We start from the raw sequence: 17,563 nt of genomic DNA on the forward strand, positions 1-17,563 counted from the left end.
CTTACGAGTTCAAAATTCTATTTGACCTTTTTGTTGTTGTCTCGCTGCACAGTTCTACATTTTTTTTTTAGTCTTTAAAGTTACACATCTGAATGTACAGTGAACTATTTAGTCATGAGCTTCATTATACTGTTGAACACAAGAAGGGCATCTAATGTTTAGGGCTATTAATAGAAAATCTCTTTGGCCTATTACTTAGTTAACATGCAAATTTATTTTCAGTATTATGGCATTTTTTAAAGATTCAAATATTACAGAAATAATTGTAAAGTTCATTTATCTAATTGATGAATGAAATGCTATTGGAATTGCTAGATGAAAATAGTTATAATGTTATTGTAGCCACTAGCTGGATATTAAGTTGTAATGTTACTGCAACTTCTAGCTGGACATTAAATTGTAATTTTACTGTAACTGCTAGCTGGACATAAAGCAGCAATGTTATTGCTGTACTATGTGTCACAATCAGCCCATAGAGCAGTACATAATGAGGCCACTCTCACTCTATATTATTGTACAATAATGTGGCACAAGTCATTTACTGTTTCATTCTCACCACCAATGATTTAAAGTACATTTTTCTGTTATTTAATTACTGGTTAGGGTAATTTGGGGGTGGGGAGATTCATAGGTTTCAATAAAGTGCAGAAGAAGAAAAAAAAAACAGTGAAACTCAAACAAGATGTAGATCTATAGTACTCTTCATCATTTTTACCCTAGTTATGTCCCCTTATTTAGTGAACATAGTCACATGATCTTATTGAAGGATGGGTCACAAAATAATAATATTCTTTCAAGATTTTAAATTACTTTAAGATGAATGCTTTTTGTTTATTTAAAGTTTTAAGATTTATGTTTTATAGTTCAAAGATTTCTAATTTTTTTATTTATTTCCTTCTCTTTTTGCCACCTTAACCCCCCACCCCAATCAGATATTATGAACTTGTTGTTGTCTTTTCAGTTTTTTTGCTTTTAGCTCCTTTTTGTAAATATAAGTTAGTAACTCTTTTATGTAACTCATGTCTGATTATCTCATGGTCATTCTAATTCAACATATGTTTCTTAAAGTTCAGATACAATGTTACACTTTATTGAAAAGATTTGTACACCATTTTGTTTGTTTGTTTAGTACTAAAAATTTAATGGCATGCACTTTCCATTTATTAGGTTTACTTTTATTTAACTATAAAAGTCAATCTTAGAGCAAAATGAGATTTAAGTCTTTTTAGTTACTTCAATGAGAGTCAAAGAAAGTATTGAGATACATGTCAATCTACAAGTTTTTACTTTTTCTTTTTTTCTTATCAACATTTTTTTTGTTTCAATGAATAGCAAAAATAAATAATAAAATAAATAATGCTCACATATTTCTCCTTTTAAGTTAGCACAATGTTTATTTGTATTTTGTTTCATGTAAATTTCAGTTTGACTTCTGTTTTAGTTCTAAGTTGAAAAACTAAGCACAAAACCATTTTGTCTTAAATACAATCAAATTATTTCTTGTTCATGTGACTTTTCAGAAATAACAAAATAGATACAAAGCATGAAATGAAATGAATATGACATTGTGAATGATAACTTCATCTAACTTTAATGCATGACTTGAGTTTAAAATTAATTAGTGAAAGATAGAGAAGTGAAAGACATGTTTTGTTTATCATCATTACATTTAGAGAATTGGTTTATTCTGTTTGTATTAGAACATATTTGTTCTTTTACTTTGTTACAAAAGAATGTTTGAGTTAAATTGAATACATATGAGAAGCAGAAGTGAAAAAGAATCTGCAAGCATGAAAAACCCAGACACGCACTTATTACAGTTGAACTTGTCAGTTTTTAAAAGTCCTTATGATTGTAGTTCTGCTGAACAGTTTTAGTGGGTTTTTTTCAATTACCACATTTGATGGGACACAACCAAGTGCCTTTGAAACAGAAATTTCATTGAACACAACCAAGCGCCTTTGAAACAGACATTTCTTGGGACACAACCAAGTGCTTTTACAAACAGAAATTCATGGCAGACAACCAAGTGCTTATAAAACTTATGTTTGTTTACTTTGCACTTGTATTGTTTTCTTTCTGCTGCTTGATTTTTTCTCCACATTGACCAGCACTATGTCTTGTGTCCACATTGACCAGCACTATGTCTTGTGTCCACATTGACCAGCACTACGTCTTGTGTCCACACCCAAGTACTCCATCTTTTTCTTTGTCTATGCCGTGCCATCAAGTCTCTCTTGTATTCCACAATCTTATTTTACATCTACCCAAACATTCCACTTAGGCTTTGATTTCATCTAGGTCCACCCAGTGACTCCACTGAGAGTAAAACTTTACAACTGTCCACCCAGTCACTCCACTGAGAGTAAAACTTTACAACTGTCCACCCAGTCACTCCACTGAGAGTAAAACTTTACAACTGTCCATCCAGTGACTCCACTGAGAGTAAAACTTTACAACTGTCCACCCAGTGACTCCACTGAGAGTAAAACTTTACAACTGTCCACCCAGTGACTCAACTGAGAGTAAAACTTTACAACTGTCCATTCAGTGACTCCACTGAGAGTAAAACTTTACAACTGTCCACCCAGTGACTCAACTGAGAGTAAAACTTTACAACTGTCCATCCAGTGAATCCACTGAGGGTAAAACTTTACAACTGTCCACCCAGTGACTCCACTAAGTGTAAAACTTTACAACTGTCCACCCAGTGACTCAACTGAGAGTAAAACTTTACAACTGTCCATCAAGTGAATCCACTGAGGGTAAAACTTTACAACTGTCCACCCAATGACTCCACTGAGAGTAAAACTTTACAACTGTCCATCCAGTGACTCCACTAAGTGTAAAACTTTACAACTGTCCACCCAATGACTCCACTGAGAGTAAAACTTTACAACTGTCCATCCAGTGACTCCACTAAGTGTAAAACTTTACAACTGTCCACCCAATGACTCCACTGAGAGTAAAACTTTACAACTGTCCACCCAATGACTCCACTAAGTGTAAAAAATTACAACTGTCCATCCAGTGACTCCACTAAGTGTAAAACTTTACAACTGTCCACCCAGTGACTCCACTGAGAGTAAAACTTTACAACTGTCCATCCAGTGACTCCACTAAGTGTAAAACTTTACAACTGTCCACCCAATGACTCCACTGAGAGTAAAACTTTACAACTGTCCACCCAATGACTCCACTAAGTGTAAAACTTTACAACTGTCCACCCAGTGACTCCACTGAGAGTACAACTTTACAACTGTCCATCCAGTGACTCCACTGAGAGTAAAACTTTACAACTGTCCACCCAGTGACTCCACTAAGTGTAAAACTTTACAACTATCCACCCAGTGACTCCACTAAGTGTAAAACTTTACAACTGTCCACCCAGTGACTCCACTGAGAGTAAAACTTTACAACTGTCCATCCAGTGACTCCACTGAGAGTAAAACTTTACAACTGTCCACCCAGTGACTCCACTAAGTGTAAAACTTTACAACTGTCCACCCAGTGACTCCACTGAGAGTAAAACTTTACAACTGTCCATCCAGTGACTCCACTAAGTGTAAAACTTTACAACTGTCCACCCAGTGACTCCACTGAGAGTAAAACTTTACAACTGTCCATCCAGTGACTCCACTAAGTGTAAAACTTTACAACTGTCCACCCAGTCACTCCACTGAGAGTAAAACTTTACAACTGTCCATCCAGTGACTCCACTGAGAGTAAAACTTTACAACTGTCCACCCAGTGACTCCACTGAGAGTACAACTTTACAACTGTCCATCCAGTGACTCCACTAAGTGTAAAACTTTACAACTGTCCACCCAGTGACTCCACTGAGAGTAAAACTTTACAACTGTCCATCCAGTGACTCCACTAAGTGTAAAACTTTACAACTGTCCATCCAATGACTCCACTGAGAGTAAAACTTTACAACTGTCCATCCAATGACTCCACTGAGAGTAAAATTTTACAACTGTCCATCCAGTGACTCCACTGAGAGTAAAACTTTACAACTGTCCACCCAGTGACTCCACTAAGAGTACAACTTTACAACTGTCCATCCAGTGACTCCACTGAGAGTAAAACTTTACAACTGTCCATCCAATGACTCCACTAAGAGTACAACTTTACAACTGTCCATCCAATGACTCCACTGAGAGTAAAACTTTACAACTGTCCATCCAGTGACTCCACTGAGAGTAAAACTTTACAACTGTCCACCCAGTGACTCCACTGAGAGTACAACTTTACAACTGTCCACCCAGTGACTCCACTAAGTGTAAAACTTTACAACTGTCCATCCAGTGACTCCACTAAGTGTAAAACTTTACAACTGTCCACCCAGTGACTCCACTAAGAGTACAACTTTACAACTGTCCACCCAGTGACTCCACTAATTTTAAAACTTTACAACTGTCCACCCAGTGACTCCACTAATTTTAAAACTTTACAACTTTTCACCCAGTGACTCCACTAATTTTAAAACTTTACAACTGTCCACCCAGTGACTCCACTAATTTTAAAACTTTACAACTGTCCACCCAGTGACTCCACTAATTTTAAAACTTTACAACTGTCCACCCAGTGACTCCACTAAGTGTAAAATGTGTTTCTCTTGTCTAAATGTTTAATGAGCTCAGGTCTGAGAGAAAAGTGCACTAACCTAGATCAGCGAATAACATAATTCAACTGATGACGCGTGTATATGTGTGTGTGTTTGTGTGTGTGTGTTGCACATAGGTGGCGAAGAACGGGTAGGCGGGGGTGTATCGATCTGCTTCGACCCAGCCCTAGAGGCGTAGAGTAAACACGAGAATCTTTATGAGCTGGAGTCTTACGATGTCTATTGACACAATAGTTGGACGAGAACAGAGCGTGGCAATACTAAAGATTCTAAAGTCTGCTCTGAGCAGTTGTATTAGACATTGATCTCACTTGTAACAAAATTTTAATTTCACTTCTAATCGATTTGGTCGCATTGTTTTTACGTGAGAAATTTCGAAAGACAAGTTTAAATTATTGAATTGAAACTTGAAGCAAAACATTTTTTGAATCTTGATGATTTTTATTAGAAAGAAGTTCTTTAGGTACCGCCAGCAGACAGTGAACAGTTCCTTTGAGATCGTGACCAACAGGTTGAATATTTGCTTGGACCTACTTTAAGGCTAACACAATCACAAGAATGTCATCAATGGGTCCTACTTAAAGGCTAACACAATCACCAGAATGTCATCAATGGGTCCTACTTAAAGGCTAACACAATCACAAGAATGCCATCAATGGGTCCTACTTAAAGGCTAACACAATCACAAGAATGTCATCAATGGGTCCTACTTAAAGGCTAACACAATCACAAGAATGTCATCAATGGGTCCTACTTAAAGGCTAACACAATCACAAGTATGTCATCACTGGGTCCTACTTAAAGGCTAACACAATCACAAGTATGTCATCAATGGGTCTCTTGGAAAAAGTTTTCATGACATTGGAAATTGAACGCACATATGGTTTGAATTGAAAGGTTTCATGTTCAAGATATTTTGATTTGACGTTGAATAAATTGAAATTAAAAATGTATTAATGTCTATCACTGGGAGCGACATCTCAGGAAAAATGAACTAAAGAATGTCTAGATGTACAGGCTGAAGTCATTCAATAATGACATGTGGCTGATGTTGTTCAATAATGACATGTGGCTGAAGTTGTTCAATAATGACATGTGGCTGATGTTGTTCAATAATGACATGTGGCTGATGTTGTTCAATAATGACATGTGGCTGAAGTTGTTCAATAATGACATGTGGCTGATGTTGTTCAATAATGACATGTGGCTGATGTTGTTCAATAATGACATGTGGCTGAAGTTGTTCAATAATGACATGTGGCTGATGTTGTTCAATAATGACATGTGGCTGATGTTGTTCAATAATGACATGTGGCTGAAGTTGTTCAATAATGACATGTGGCTGATGTTGTTCAATAATGACATGTGGCTGATGTTGTTCAATAATGACATGTGGCTGATGTTGTTCAATAATGACATGTGGCTGAAGTTGTTCAATAATGACATGTGGCTGATGTTGTTCAATAATGACATGTGGCTGATGTTGTTCAATAATGACATGTGGCTGATGTTGTTCAATAATGACATGTGGCTGATGTTGTTCAATAATGACATGTGGCTGATGTTGTTCAATAATGACATGTGGCTGAAGTTGTTCAATAATGACATGTGGCTGAAGTTGTTCAATATTGACATGTGGCTGATGTTGTTCAATGGAGACAAAGACTTAGCAAGTAGTCATTTTCATCATTGGAGATTCTGATCAAAGGGAGACAAAGACTTAGCAAGTAGTCATTTTCATCATTGGAGATTCTCATCAAAGGGAGACAAAGACTTAGCAAGTAGTCATTTTCATCATTGGAGATTCTCATCAAAGGGAGACAAAGACTTAGCAAGTAGTCATTTTCATCATTGGAGATTCTCATCAAAGGGAGACAAAGACTTAGCAAGTAGTCATTTTCATCATTGGAGATTCTCATCAAAGGGAGACAAAGACTTAGCAAGTAGTCATTTTCATCATTGGAGATTCTCATCAAAGGGAGACAAAGACTTAGCAAGTAGTCATTTTCATCATTGGAGATTCTCATCAAAGGGAGACAAAGACTTAGCAAGTAGTCATTTTCATCATTGGAGATTCTCATCAAAGGGAGACAAAGACTTAGCAAGTAGTCATTTTCATCATTGGAGATTCTCATCAAAGGGAGACAAAGACTTAGCAAGTAGTCATTTTCATCATTGGAGATTCTCATCAAAGGGAGACAAAGACTTAGCAAGTAGTCATTTTCATCATTGGAGATTCTCATCAAAGGGAGACAAAGACTTAGCAAGTAGTCATTTTCATCATTGGAGATTCTCATCAAAGGGAGACAAAGACTTAGCAAGTAGTCATTTTCATCATTGGAGATTCTCATCAAAGGGAGACAAAGACTTAGCAAGTAGTCATTTTCATCATTGGAGATTCTCATCAAAGGGAGACAAAGACTTAGCAAGTAGTCATTTTCATCATTGGAGATTCTCATCAAAGGGAGACAAAGACTTAGCAAGTAGTCATTTTCATCATTGGAGATTCTCATCAAAGGGAGACAAAGACTTAGCAAGTAGTCATTTTCATCATTGGAGATTCTCATCAAATGGAGACAAAGACTTAATTAGTAGTCCTAAGCTGTTTGGTGTATCAGGTGTACCTAATACAGAATTAGAGATCAACTTCACATTTTTAAAACCATGTCATAATTTGTCTGTTCTTTTGAGCGCTGTAGAATCAAATAAAAAACAATTTAGAAGCACAGAGCCGATGACTGTGAATAACATTTAATAAGAAACTCTCCAATACAAATTCAAGAGGTGCTAGTTAAAGGCCTAAATGAAATGAATAGTTCGTGTGTGTCGTGTGTGTTGTGTACCACATATAATCTTTGTGCCAGAACCTATTGCTAAACACATCACTTTAAGATTTAAGAGTTCGAGACTAGTCAATAGTGGAACTATGACAATATTTGTAGTGCCAAAGAATAATTATTAACTTAACACTTCATTTTTATTTTAGTCTCATAAATGTCAGTCACATATTTGTATTGGCGAGGCTACAATGTGCATACACATATATAGTTCATATATATTTCAATAAAATAGAATCTACACCAAGGATTGTTTCAAAATTAATTCTGAATGAAGAGTTTACATTCAAACACCTATTGCAAAAGTTGTAGCCATTGTCTATGTTGTAGCCATTGTCTATGTTGTAGCCATTGTCTATGTGTACAGAATGACTTCTGCCCAATCCTATGACATCTGTTTTCAATTCTTCACCTTTCTATATTAAAAAAAAATACTTTAGTGAGTAACACACCTTATTGAGTAACACTGTACGCGAACACCCCAAGTAGCTGCGTCAAAACGCAAACATATAGGTCTGTGTGATGTGAAGTTCTGATGCACTTTAATGTCAAATTCTTGGAACCAGACCATTGAATGGAGGTTGCAGAAGATTGCGGTGAAATAATAGAATGGAAGATTTGACTTGGTACAGACTGTAAAGAATACACGACAACTGGTAGGCATTAGTAAGTTACTTGGACACTGATCCATTCTACTTAAGCACTGTAGTGATAAAAGGTTGGCGTCCTTGCTTAAACTATTTATCAAATACTTTCGGTTGTAAACAAAAACATGTTATTTTTCCTATTTTTGTAAAAAGTAAATGAAAGATAAAGCTTGCAAAAAAAAACATAATTAAATTGATTACAGACGATCCTTTATGATTGAAATCATTACGCCCTAAGCGCATGGCTATGTTAATCTAGCCGTGCATGTTACTAAGTCATTGGTTTTCTGGACTGCTTCAATCAAAGAGAAGGGTAAGGATCACACAATTCTATAATAGTGAAAAAAACAAATGTACTTTTTAAAAAAAAATATACCCTTCCCCCCTTTTTTTCCCTGAATCGTGGCCTCTTGAATCAATAACACAACAATTTATTGTGAGTAGACACAAACGCTCCACTTTGGTCGAGTGCCAAGAACATTGTCGGAAATTTTCGACGGACTTCTTCGCTCTGCGGTTGACCTTGGTTTGGGCTGGAAGAGAGAGAGAGGGGGGGGGGCGGAGAGGGAAAAAAAAGGGCGAAGAGAATTTTCTTTTTCTATGGATAATTTTGTTCTTCTGATTTGATTTTGTTTCGCCCTGCACGGCCTCCATCATGTCTTCCTGCTGATTGAACCTGTGAACAGTAAGGCGATGAGCGTCAAGTAGCCAACGAGAGAATACAAAGTTGTCAAAACTTGGCAGGAGTTTGATCAGGAATCAATTGCTATAAGATGTACTAGAGTCATGTCAGATTGACTAGAGTGCTATAAGATTTACAAGAGTCATGTAAGATTTACTAGAGTGCTGTAAGATTTACTAGTCATGTAAGATTCACTAGTCATGTAAGATTTACTAAAGTCATGTAAGATTTACCGATACTAGAGTCATGTAAGATTTACCGGTACTAGAGTCATGTAAGATTTACCGGTACTAGAGTCATGTAAGATTTACTAGTCATGTAAGATTTACTAGAGTGCTGTAAGATTTACTAGAGTGCTGTAAGATTTACTAGAGTCATGTAAGATTTACTAGAGTCATGTAAGATTTATTAGTCATGTAAGATTTACTAGAGTGCTGTAAGATATACGTTGGTTTGTAACATTTGTACCCCATATAACTCCTTAGAAATAAAAATGACACAAATTGGAACAGAAAGTCTTAGAGTTTAGTCTAAGTGTTCATTTACATTATTCAGCATAATTAAAGAATTGGATGTAAAGGCGGAACTGACGCTATTAAGTGCGAGTGAACGCTGTGTTTCTATCTAGCTAAGTATTCGTACGAAAATGTTTGTAGACCATACGACGGTCCGTTGTTTGATCAGTACTGAGACTTAAAATATTTAAAGCTGTTCATCATTCATGCGTAAAATGTTTCACTGTGCTCTTCAGGATCTGCGAATTTGTCTGTTTAAAATATAAGAAAACGTTTCTCTGATCATTGAATAAACAGACTGAGTTAGTTTCTTTATGATTAGCATTCTTCTCTCTAAGTTAAATCAAGAGTCTAAAGAAAATGTTCCATGCGTATGTTTGTACAGTCAATGAACCACTGCAAATAGTCTCTTTGTCTGAGAAATCACCTTCACTTTCGCTTATCTCGAAGTCCTGTGGTTGCCAAACATATCGTCATCCAAACGAGACAAAGTTTGAAAATTACAGAATTAAAGTTGACTTCAAGAACCATTTTCACAAACTTCAGCTTTGCTTTAATAGAGACAAGCAAGGAGTCAAAGAACCTTTCCGAAGATCTTTGCGAGACCTAAGAACCTAATGATATGGCCATACATTTTTAGTTATTGTTTGTGGTTGTCTGAGAAATATATTTAATAGATTAACTTACAACTATGTTAACAGCCTATCATTGTTAGCCTAGTTTGTTTTTTTTATTTTATAAGTTTAATTTCTGTTTGCCTTTGTAAGACTTTGTTTTCCTTTCTGTTTGCCTTTGTAAGACTTTGTTTTCCTTTCTGTTCTCCTTTGTAAGACTTTGTTTTCCTTTCTGTCCTCCTTTATAAAACTTTGTTTTCCTTTCTGTTCCCCTTTGTAAGACTTTGTTTTCCTTTCTGTCCTCCTTTGTAAGACTTTGTTTTACTTTCTGTCCTCCTTTGTAAGACTTTGTTTTCCTTTCTGTTCTCCTTTGTAAGACTTTGTTTTCCTTTCTGTCCTCCTTTGTAAGACTTTGTTTTCCTTTCTGTTCTCCTTTGTAAGACTTTGTTTTCCTTTCTGTTCCCCTTTGTAAGACTTTGTTTTCCTTTCTGTTCTCCTTTGTAAGACTTTGTTTTCCTTTCTGTCCTCCTTTGTAAGACTTTGTTTTCCTTTCTGTTCTCCTTTGTAAGACTTTGTTTTCCTTTCTGTTCTCCTTTGTAAGACTTTGTTTTCCTTTCTGTCCTCCTTTGTAAGGCTTTGTTTTACTTTCTGTCCTCCTTTGTAAGACTTTGTTTTCCTTTCTGTTCTCCTTTGTAAGACTTTGTTTTCCTTTCTGTTCTCCTTTGTAAGACTTTGTTTTCCTTTCTGTCCTCCTTTGTAAGACTTTGTTTTCCTTTCTGTTCTCCTTTGTAAGACTTTGTTTTCCTTTCTGCCCTCCTTTGTAAGACTTTGTTTTCCTTTCTGCCCTCCTTTGTAAGACTTTGTTTTCCTTTCTGTCCTCCTTTGTAAGACTTTGTTTTCCTTTCTGTCCTCCTTTGTAAGACTTTGTTTTACTTTCTGTCATCCTTTGTAAGACTTTGTTTTCCTTTCTGTCCTCCTTTGTAAGACTTTGTTTTCCTTTCTGTCCTCCTTTGTAAGACTTTGTTTTCCTTTCTGTTCTCCTTTGTAAGACTTTGTTTTCCTTTCTGTCCTCCTTTGTAAGACTTTGTTTTACTTTCTGTCCTCCTTTGTAAGACTTTTTTTTCCTTTCTGTCCTCCTTTGTAAGACTTTGTTTTCCTTTCTGTCCTCCTTTGTAAGACTTTGTTTTCCTTTCTGTCCTCCTTTGTAAGACTTTGTTTTCCTTTCTGTCCTCCTTTGTAAGACTTTGTTTTACTTTCTGTCCTCCTTTGTAAGACTTTGTTTTCCTTTCTGTTTGCCTTTGTAAGACTTTGTTTTCCTTTCTGTTCTCCTTTGTAAGACTTTGTTTTCCTTTCTGTTCTCCTTTGTAAGACTTTGTTTTCCTTTCTGTTTGCCTTTGTAAGACTTTGTTTTCCTTTCTATTCTCCTTTGTAAGACTTTGTTTTCCTTTCTGTTCTCCTTTGTAAACTTTGTTTTCCTTTCTGTTCTCCTTTGTAAGACTTTGTTTTCCTTTCTGTCCTCCTTTGTAAGACTTTGTTTTCCTTTCTGTCCTCCTTTGTAAGACTTTGTTTTCCTTTCTGTCCTCCTTTGTAAGACTTTGTTTTACTTTCTGTCCTCCTTTGTAAGACTTTGTTTTCCTTTCTGTTTGCCTTTGTAAGACTTTGTTTTCCTTTCTGTCCTCCTTTGTAATACTTTGTTTTCCTTTCTGTTCTCCTTTGTAAGACTTTGTTTTCCTTTCTGTTCCCCTTTGTCAGACTTTGTTTTCCTTTCTGTTCTCCTTTGTAAGACTTTGTTTTCCTTTCTGTCCTCCTTTGTAAGACTTTGTTTTCCTTTCTGTTTGCCTTTGTAAGACTTTGTTTTCCTTTCTGTTCTCCTTTGTAAGACTTTGTTTTCCTTTCTGTTCTCCTTTGTAAGACTTTGTTTTCCTTTCTGTTTGCCTTTGTAAGACTTTGTTTTCCTTTCTATTCTCCTTTGTAAGACTTTGTTTTCCTTTCTGTCCTCCTTTGTAAGACTTTGTTTTTCTTTCTGTTCTCCTTTGTAAGGCTTTGTTTTCCTTTCTGTCCTCCTTTGTAATGCTTTGTTTTCCTTTCTGTTCTCCTTTGTAAGACTTTGTTTTCCTTTTATGTCCTCCTTTGTAAGACTTTGTTTTCCTTTCTGTCCTCCTTTTTAAGACTTTGTTTTCCTTTGTGTCCTCCTTTGTAAGACTTTGTTTTCCTTTCTGTTCTCCTTTGTAAGACTTTGTTTTCCTTTCTGTCCTCCTTTGTAAGACTTTGTTTTCCTTTCTGTCCTCCTTTGTAAGACTTTGTTTTCCTTTCTGTTCTCCTTTGTAAGACTTTGTTTTCCTTTCTGTCCTCCTTTGTAAGACTTTGTTTTCCTTTCTGTTCTCCTTTGTAAGACTTTTTTTTCCTTTCTGTCCTCCTTTGTAAGACTTTGTTTTCCTTTCTGTCCTCCTTTGTAAGACTTTGTTTTCCTTTCTGTCCTCCTTTGTAAGACTTTGTTTTCCTTTCTGTCCTCCTTTGTAAGACTTTGTTTTACTTTCTGTCCTCCTTTGTAAGACTTTGTTTTCCTTTCTGTTTGCCTTTGTAAGACTTTGTTTTCCTTTCTGTCCTCCTTTGTAATACTTTGTTTTCCTTTCTGTTCTCCTTTGTAAGACTTTGTTTTCCTTTCTGTTCCCCTTTGTCAGACTTTGTTTTCCTTTCTGTTCTCCTTTGTAAGACTTTGTTTTCCTTTCTGTCCTCCTTTGGAAGACTTTGTTTTCCTTTCTGTTTGCCTTTGTAAGACTTTGTTTTCCTTTCTGTTCTCCTTTGTAAGACTTTGTTTTCCTTTCTGTTCTCCTTTGTAAGACTTTGTTTTCCTTTCTGTTTGCCTTTGTAAGACTTTGTTTTCCTTTCTATTCTCCTTTGTAAGACTTTGTTTTCCTTTCTGTCCTCCTTTGTAAGACTTTGTTTTCCTTTCTGTCCTCCTTTGTAAGACTTTGTTTTACTTTCTGTCCTCCTTTGTAAGACTTTTTTTTCCTTTCTGTCCTCCTTTGTAAGACTTTGTTTTCCTTTCTGTCCTCCTTTGTAAGACTTTGTTTTCCTTTCTGTCCTCCTTTGTAAGACTTTGTTTTCCTTTCTGTCCTCCTTTGTAAGACTTTGTTTTACTTTCTGTCCTCCTTTGTAAGACTTTGTTTTACTTTCTGTCCTCCTTTGTAAGACTTTGTTTTCCTTTCTGTTTGCCTTTGTAAGACTTTGTTTTCCTTTCTGTCCTCCTTTGTAATACTTTGTTTTCCTTTCTGTTCTCCTTTGTAAGACTTTGTTTTCCTTTCTGTTCCCCTTTGTCAGACTTTGTTTTCCTTTCTGTTCTCCTTTGTAAGACTTTGTTTTCCTTTCTGTCCTCCTTTGGAAGACTTTGTTTTCCTTTCTGTTTGCCTTTGTAAGACTTTGTTTTCCTTTCTGTTCTCCTTTGTAAGACTTTGTTTTCCTTTCTGTTCTCCTTTGTAAGACTTTGTTTTCCTTTCTGTTTGCCTTTGTAAGACTTTGTTTTCCTTTCTATTCTCCTTTGTAAGACTTTGTTTTCCTTTCTGTCCTCCTTTGTAAGACTTTGTTTTTCTTTCTGTTCTCCTTTGTAAGGCTTTGTTTTCCTTTCTGTCCTCCTTTGTAATGCTTTGTTTTCCTTTCTGTTCTCCTTTGTAAGACTTTGTTTTCCTTTTATGTCCTCCTTTGTAAGACTTTGTTTTCCTTTCTGTCCTCCTTTTTAAGACTTTGTTTTCCTTTGTGTCCTCCTTTGTAAGACTTTGTTTTCCTTTCTGTCCTCCTTTGTAAGACTTTGTTTTCCTTTTTGTCCTCCTTTGTAAGACTTTGTTTTCTTTTCTGTTCTCCTTTGTAAGACTTTGTTTTCCTTTCTGTCCTCCTTTGTAAGACTTTGTTTTCCTTTCTGTTTGCCTTTGTAAGACTTTGTTTTCCTTTCTGTCCTCCTTTGTAAGACTTTGTTTTCCTTTCTGCCCTCCTTTGTAAGACTTTGTTTTCCTTTCTGTCCTCCTTTGTAAGACTTTGTTTTCCTTTCTGTTCTCCTTTGTAAGACTTTGTTTTCCTTTCTGTCCTCCTTTGTAAGACTTTGTTTTCCTTTCTGTCCTCCTTTGTAAGACTTTGTTTCCTTTTTGTTCTCCTTTGTAATGCTTTGTTTTCCTTTCTGTCCTCCTTTGTAAGACTTTGTTTTCCTTTCTGTCCTCCTTTGTAAGACTTTGTTTTCCTTTCTGTCCTCCTTTGTAAGACTTTGTTTTTCTTTCTGTCCTCCTTTGTAAGACTTTGTTTTCCTTTCTGTTCTCCTTTGTAATGCTTTGTTTTCCTTTCTGTCCTCCTTTGTAAAACTTTGTTTTCCTTTCTGTTCTCCTTTGTAAGACTTTGTTTTCCTCTTGTCCTCCTTTGTAAGACTTTGTTTTCCTTTCTGTTCTCCTTTGTAAGACTTTGTTTTCCTTTCTGTCCTCCTTTGTAAGACTTTGTTTTCCTTTCTGTCCTCCTTTGTAAGACTTTGTTTTCCTTTCTGTTCTCCTTTGTAAGACTTTGTTTTCCTTTCTGTCCTCCTTTGTAAGACTTTGTTATCCTTTCTGCCCTCCTTTTGAATGTCCAGGTGTCTGGTAACTGTGATAACGCTAGAAAAAATGGAGGATTTGTCTTCTCCACTTAACATCCGAGAAACTACACAAAATTTTAATGCAATTAAACTAAAAGTCGATATTCCATATTTTCTCAATATATAATCAATTTTGATCAATAGTTCAAGAAATATGAGAAGGATCTCTGATATATCGGCCTACTTTCAGATTGGATTGTTCTTTTTGACTAACAGACCACAGCATCAAGACGAACGTCTATGAATATATATATAGAGAGAGAAATTGATATAGCTATAGATGTATAAAGACGTCCCAGTGCTTGGATGTCGCATTACAATTAGTGCTTAATTTTTTAAACCAAAGGGTTACATTCTGGAATATATTCTGAAGATTCTGTCAATTATGTGATCTGTCAAACACACTCTTGTCCTATAAAGCTGTTTCAAACTCCTGACACCAAACACATCCTTGTCCTATAAAGCTGTTTCAAACTCCTGACACCAAACACAACCTTGTCCTAGAAAGCTTGTTAAACTCCTGACACTGGATCACAATCAGGACTTATCCAATAATTACATTCATCCACGCCCCTTGGTGCAGCCCCGTGTACACGTAATGTGCACCCCCCCCTTTTCGCGTTTATTTAGCGCCCCCCCCCTCCCTGTTACTTCCACGACTCCCGTCGGTCCACATTCTTTCCCGTCACTTGATCTTGTACTCACGGGGAGTAGTTCCTGTATTCTATTCCCCATCCCTCCCAATCCTGTCCATAGACGCCCTCCGCGCCCCTCCCTCCATTTGAAGCCTCCGCTGTGCAATGTGTGGCATCCATCGATTGGGTTAGACGTTCAAGCCAGTCTACTGTGTCGGGAGTGAGTGGTGTGTGTGAACTCACAAACACAGTGGAAGCCTCACGGAATGCCTAACAGTGTCGCTTGTATTAGTGATCAGGTTAGTAGGCTGTCATCAAGTCATTCCATTTGACATGACATACATTGACAGCAGGGTGCGTCTAAGATTTAGATCTCCAGTCGACGTCTGTCATTTGTTGACTGTGTCAAGGACTATGGTTGACATCAGACATTTACAGCTGGTATCTAGTTATTGACATGAGACATTAAGTCTAGACATGTACATATTGAATTGAATTATAGGTTGACAGTTCTTCAGTTATTAGAAATATAGCAAACAAAAGGAACCTAGATACACAACTGACCTAAGACATTTACAACTTGAATCTTGGTCTACAGCTGACACCAGACGTAAATGTTACTCTTCTGTCGAGCAGAGATAGTTTCGTTTGAAGACACCAGGCATCAATGTATTGTGTTAATATTTTTAGTTGACATCATATTTAAACTTACTACGTAGATTTTCAGATGACATGACATTTTAAAAATAGAAACAGATGACATAGCAATGACAATATGGATGTAGATATACAGTTTGATTTACAAATGGTATGACAAAATCTTATTTGTAGAAAGGTCTACAAATAATTTCCTTACTAGTATGTGTTTATTTTGTGTGTAAAAATTGTAGGCCTAATTATTTATAATTTCAGCATATTCCGTAACTTTTATTAATCTGCATATTATTAAGTCATCTGTAAATAGTTTGACTTTTGTTCCAAAACTCCAGAAAACTTTAGATTGCATAATAAAGAAAAAAAACTTTAAGAGTTAGCTGCTTAATAGTGTACATTTTTTTATTAGTTAAAAAATAGCTTTAGTGAATTTGGGGCGAAACAAACTTATAGTTGATACTTATTATTTAAAAATTTTTTCAAAGTAATCAGTTCAATCTAGTAATTCTCACAGAATGAAGATCGAAATGTTGGTGTGGTGTTAGAAAAAACTTCATAACGCTACATCTTTACGTTTTCTAGTTTATTCACTGCGATACTTGTCATTGAAACTGGCTCCTAATTCGATTTTTCTTTTCTGTTCTTAAAGAAAGAGGTGTGACGGTTAGCTCTTTCTGGCCTCTCAGTCTACACTTTTTTTTACAAAGCTTATATCAACTCACTGTGTCAGTCTGTCAGTCTGTCTGTCTGTCTGTCTGTATTATAAAAAGGTTGTATACGTTATTTCTCCCCCAACCCATTGCGGATTGAACAATTATTTCTTTTACCTGACAACACAAGAATAAATAGAATAAAAAATACCAAATATTTAATTAATTATTTTGTTTGGCATCTAGAACAAAGGAAATAGATTGTACTTGACAGATGTGGTGGTATAAGTTGAATTAGTCCCCTTAAGGGCTTGAGCCCTAAATGAACTTTTTTTATGCATTTAAAAAACGGTTATGTAAATATTCACCAATATACCCCCTTCTCCTTCCTTTTCCAGATGGTCTAGACAAAGTGATAGGATCATAAAGTATTGAGAAAGCTAAAAGCTAAACAAAAATAATTAGTGAAAATATTTCTAATCTCAAAGATTTATTATGTCTAGTGTCTAGGCAGAGTACATGTGCATATATAACTAATCCCACTTAATATAAGCTTTGTTGTTTTTTTTAAAGTAATATTGTATGTTTTTCTTGTTTTACACTTTTCTTATTATTGAGGTCAAATATTATATTTAGAGTAGGTCCTATAATAATCCTACTATTGATTCTCACTGAAGAAATGTTTCTTACAATTGTAAACTACGCTTAACAAAACTTTAATTCGATAGCAAGTGATAAGAAACATATATTGGTGATAGACCGAGTTCAATAGTAAATGTGTTGAAGTATTTAGCAATGATGTCATCCAGTACCAATTGCTTTGAAATGAACTAAATGTTGATTTCCCTTTCCTGTTCAATTTGTACAATAACGCTGGATAGCTACGTTTTCTTAGACTGAGAATGATGATTCAAAGTATTAGGAAATGAATGTTATGATTAGTATGAGTTCATTATCATTTCACTAAGAGTGGCATTAATTCGGTCGTTTCCGATTCTTTTTTAGTCATTCCAAGTGCTTAGATCTAGATCTATTAGTAGTACTTGCATACACACGTACACTGCTGTACAACAACACAGCCTTAGGCTTT

At 35.8% G+C, this 17,563-nt stretch overlaps 1 protein-coding gene across 2 annotated transcripts in view; it reads left to right on the forward strand.

Annotated features, from left to right (window-relative positions):
- Positions 1–15,319: 15,319 nt before the first annotated feature.
- LOC106069364 (uncharacterized) overlaps positions 15,320–17,563 on the forward strand; it is a 30,043-nt gene continuing 27,799 nt past the window's right edge. For both annotated transcript variants that reach the window (XM_056021415.1, XM_056021419.1), the window contains exon 1: positions 15,320–15,468. The gene's annotated coding sequence lies outside the window, so the exon portion shown is untranslated. The remainder of the gene's footprint in view (positions 15,469–17,563) is intronic.

The sequence above is a fragment of the Biomphalaria glabrata genome, chromosome 2 (assembly GCF_947242115.1).
Source record: "Biomphalaria glabrata chromosome 2, xgBioGlab47.1, whole genome shotgun sequence".
In the NCBI taxonomy this organism is placed as follows: domain Eukaryota; kingdom Metazoa; phylum Mollusca; class Gastropoda; family Planorbidae; genus Biomphalaria; species Biomphalaria glabrata.